The sequence below is a fragment of the Crocodylus siamensis genome, chromosome 4 (genome assembly GCF_052110815.1).
Source record: "Crocodylus siamensis isolate JL-2025a chromosome 4, ASM5211081v1, whole genome shotgun sequence".
Taxonomy (NCBI): Eukaryota; Metazoa; Chordata; order Crocodylia; family Crocodylidae; genus Crocodylus; species Crocodylus siamensis.
In genome coordinates this window covers 3,151,412-3,156,411 of record NC_143398.1, presented here as the reverse complement: position 1 = coordinate 3,156,411, position 5,000 = coordinate 3,151,412, and positions in this window count along the sequence as shown.

Genomic DNA, 5,000 nt, shown 5'->3' with positions numbered 1-5,000 from the left:
AACAGGCATAAATCAGAGGGTATAGAGGACAATACCATGCCCCAAGGGGGCAGGATTCAACAAAGGTTAGACACTTACAATCATTGACAAAAAACAGGGTTAACAAAATATAAAACACAAACAGCAGAACAAACGATACAGGTTGGTGAAATATAAAAAGGTACAAAATGCAAAATGACAAGGAAATACAGGGCCTTGGTACCTGGGGAGAAACACAATAGCCCCTTTCCACTGCAAGACAATTTGCTTCTTGTTATCACACTCACCCCAAGTCACCTCAGCTGTGACTTGAACTCAGATCACCCACAGAATAAGCAGGAACACTGCCACACAGCCATTACCTGGGGCACTACTCTAGCCTGCTAGGGGTCTTGACCTTCCCGGAGCCCCGGCCTCACGTGGAGCTGCCTGGCCTCTGATCAGAGGAGCTGGATGCAGAGCTGGGAACCCCCAGGTCACTGCTCAGATTCTTGGGAGCCTCTCCTGCTGGCTGCAGCCTCTCCCAGGGGATCCTGGAGCCCACTGGGGAGCTTCTCCTGCCGGCCGCACACTGCACTGCTGAGGGTCCCGCTGCTGCCCTGCGGGTCCTGCTCTTTCAGGCTCTTCCGGGGCACTGCTCCTGCTCTGCTGTCTCAGCTCTGTGATGCCCCTTCCTTGCTGTCCCTTACTAGTCTCTCCCCTGAGTCAGCCCAGCTGCCCCTTTTATTCCCCTCCAGGTGACCCAAGGGGCCAATCACGGCACGGGGGGAGGCGGGGGGGAGTCTCTGGGGCCTGATTGGTGCGGAAAGGGAATCCCAAGTCCTCCAATCGTCTTTTACCCCTTCAAAACCCCTGGGCTAGGTCACTGCCAGCCAGCCCTCACAATGGGTTCAAGTGATGTCACAGTTCCACCAAGTCATGGGCAACTGAGACAAATGCCTTATAAAATCAGAGTACAGCTGTCTTGTGTGGTAACTTTACAACCTCATAAAAAACATAGAATCGTCGCATCATACAGATGTCAGGCTGGAAGGAAGTCCCTTCTAGTCTCATTCTAGTGCAGCCCCTTGCCTAAGACAGGATCATCACCATCCAAACCGTCCTATACAAATCCATTGTCTAGCTTCTTAGCAAAACTACAGGCAACCCTGTCACAACCACAAGACATGACACCCTACCCAGCCAAGTTTGTCTGACAAGACTTTTGTTCTGTAGAGCACCTTAGACTTATACATGGCCATTCCTTAAATCGGTATTGTTTGCATCCCCTACCGGCATTTCCCACGGTCAGTGCCAAGCTAAGTAACCTGTGTTTACTCATGCCATCCTGCTTTTTCATGTACTTTAAACAGCGGCTTTTTCTAATCCTTTGGCGTTTCCTCTGTGTTACAAAAGGGGCTTAAAAACAAGCATCCTTGTCTGGCTCTTATATGGTTCCCAGGTGCACATTATCCGCTCTTGCTGAGAATATTAATATTTTTCTCCAGTTACTGGAGGACAGAAAGTGTCATTCTTGGTGCAGAAGAGGAATGCATCTCCCTACCATTTCTGTGCTGCAGAAGAGAGAGAGCTGCATGCTTCTCTCTTTGTGCATGGCTAACAGCTCTACAGCTGTGGGGAATACGGGAACATCTATTTCTATCTGTGTTGCTGTGGAACAGCAGCTTGGCCCAGCTCACCTCTCACTCTGTGCAGCTCCCTGCATGGTTTGAAGTAGATGATTCCTTCCCAGGGCTGGAGTATTGGCTTGCTCGTCACCCTTGCAGGTGTCCTGGCCAGTAAGAATGAGTTATGGAGGACAGGCCATATGTGATGGAGGTCCTTGGAGCAGGGACGCAGAACCAGCAACTGAGCCCAAGGAGAACATGTCAAACCAGCTTGACTGCAGTGGAACCCAACACCTTGGCTAGGAAAGAATTGTTACCAATAAGGCTGGCAGTATGGGGAAGGACAAGATCTGGGCACTGCGGGGCAGATTATGTTGCAAGATAGCTGCAGAGACCACTTTGGCTTTGATGGGCTAATGTAGGCATCTGAAAGAACTGCATTCCTGTGTTTAATTGCTGCCAGCTTATTTGGGGCAGCTGCCTGCGGACCCTGCGCATGTCTGCTGGCCACACAGCTCCCAGAGGGTACAGTCTGCAGCTGGGGTGAGGTTCTTGCACTCATTGCAAGAGCCATGTGGAGAAATGCTGGGGCATCAGAGACCCCATCCTTTGTAAGCATTATCACAGGGCTCAGCCCCACACAGAGTGGGGCCTGTGGCGGGCCGGTAGGGGGCGCTCCTGCGTTGAGCCGCCCACCTCCCTGCTCCCACCCACCTGCTGGGCTCCGAGCGCCAACCTGGGGGCGCCTTATGTCCAGCCCGACCCTTTCCTGGAGCACATACGCTAGCCTGGGGGTAACGTCGCCGCCACCACCCCGAGAATGGACTCGCTCCCGCCCCTGTGTCCTTGGGGAAACACAGGCCTAATGTCCTACGGGTACTCGACCCAGTACAGGCACTTGGGGCACTTCCCCAAGTCTGGGGGCAAAAGTACAGTCTCCCTTAGTCTGCAGACCTAAGGGGTCTCTTAGGCATAATTTAGACCCACCCCTCAATAAGTCTCCCACACCAGTTGCAAAGGAAGACTTTATTGGTTACAGGGGTAGGGTGAAAGTAGGGTACAAGATTGAGCAATATCTTAGAAAGCCTAAAGAGCAAACAGTCTGGCTGAGGTAGCCTTTTGATTTCATAGATTTCATAGACATTAGGCCTGGAAGGGACCTCGGGAGAACATCGAGTCCAGCCCCCTGCCCAAAGGGCAGGAAGTCAGCTGGGGTCATAGGATCCCAGCAAGATAAGCATCCAATTTACTCTTGAAGGTGTTCAATGTAGGTGCTTGAACCACCTCCGATGGCAGGCTTTTGCAGACCTTGGGGGCTTGGACAGTAAAGAAATTCTTCCTTATGTCCAGCCTGAAACGGTCTTGCAGGAGTTTGTGACCGTTCGACCTCGTCATCCCTTGGGGCGCTCTGGTGAACAGACGTTCCCCCAGATCCTGGTGGTCACCCCTGATAAACTTATAGGTGGCCATCAGATCACCCCTGAGCCTGCGCTTTTCCAGGCTAAAGAGTCCCGTGGCTCTCGGCCTGTCATCGTAAGATCTGTTTTCCTGACCTCTGATCATGCGCGTGGCTCTCCTCTGGACTCTCTCAAGCTTCTCCACATCCTTTTTGAATTGTGGAGCCCAAAACTGGACGCAGTACTCCAGCTGCGGCCTCACCACGTCCGAGTATAAGGGGAGAATGACGTCCCGGGATTTGCTCGAGAAGCATCTATGGATGCACGCCAGCATTTTGGTCGCTTTACTAGCCACAGCATCGCATTGCAGGCTCATGTTCATCTTGTGGTCAATGATGACCCCCAAGTCTCTTTCTTCGGTAGTGCTATCCAACGTAGCACTGCCGAGCCTATAAGGATGCTGCAGGTTTTTCCTCCCAAGGTGGAGAACCTTGCATTTATCGGTGTTAAACACCATGAGGTTCTCGTCCGCCCATTTGCTGAGCTTGTCCAGGTCAGCCTGGATCACCCGCCTATCTTCTGGCATGGATGCTTTGCCCCAAAGTTTGGTGTCATCAGTGAACTTGGCCAGTCCACTCCTGACTCCAATATCCACATCATTAATGAAGATGTTGAACAGGATGGGTCCAAGGACAGAGCCTTGAGGGACCCCACTGGTCACAGGGCACCACGATGAGTGACTGCCATCAATCACAACCCTCTGGGTCCGACCACGGAGCCAGTTTCCCAGCCAGCGGATCGTGGTGGAGCCAAGGGCACAACTGGCCAGTTTGGCCAAGAGGCGATCATGGGATACCAGATCAAAGGCTTTTTTTAAGTCAAGATATATGACATCAATCTCTTCTCCCTTGTCCAGGTGATAGGTCACCTGGTCATAGAAGGAAATGAGATTGGTCAAACAAGACCTACCCGCAACAAACCCGTGCTGGCTATTCCTTAGGATGTTAGCCTGGGCCAGTCCATCAAGGATGGCCTCCTTAATAAACTTTTGTAAGATCTTCCCCAGGATAGAAGTCAGGCTAATGGGCCTGTAGTTAGCCGGATCCACTCTCCTCCCTTTCTTGAAGATCGGCACCACATTGGCCTTCTTCCAGTCTTCGGGCACTACACCAGAGCGCCAGGAGTTTTCAAAGATCCGTGCCAGGGGCTGGGCTATGACGCTCGCCAGCTCCTTGAGTACCCTGGGGTGCAGATTGTCAGGGCCGGCTGACTTGAAGGTATCCAGCTTCTCAAGCTGTTCCTTCACGAGGTCAGCATTTATGGAGGGTAGGGGATCCCCATCACCCGGATCTCCCTGTCCCATAGCAGGCATGGGCGTCCCATGGGACTGATGAAAGACTGATGCAAAGTACCTATTTAATAGGTTGGCTTTTTCCTGGGCGTCAGTTGTCAGTTGCCCCATCTGGTTTAGCAGGGGTCCAACGTTGCCCTTGCTTTTTCTCCGGCTCCCCACATATCTGAAAAAGGACTTTTTGTTGTCCTTGATGCTTGAAGCTAGTTGGAGTTCAGTTGCAGCCTTGGCTTTCCTGGTTTGCTCCCTGCAGGACCGGACCAGCGCAGAATAATCCTCCTTGGAGGTGAATCCCGTCCTCCATCCTTTGTAGGCTTTCCTTTTTAGCCACAGGAGGTCCGCTAGGTCCCTGGAGAGCCAGGAAGGCTGCTGTGCCTTCTTGCTGCCTTTCCTCTGTGTTGGAATAGATTTAGCTTGTGCATTGAGGATCACTTCCTTGAGAAGCAACCACTCTTCTTGAACTCCCATCTCCCTGGGGTCATGGTCCCTAAGGGCCTGACTGACAAGCCTCTTGAGCTTGTCAGAGTCGGCTTTTCTGAAGTCAGGGACTTCTGTGTTGCTGACTGACTTGCCAGCTTTACGGCGGATGGTGAAGGTGATCAGCTCGTGGTCGCTGTCACCCAGCTTCCCATCGATCACTAGGTCGCCGATTAGGTCGTCCCCCGT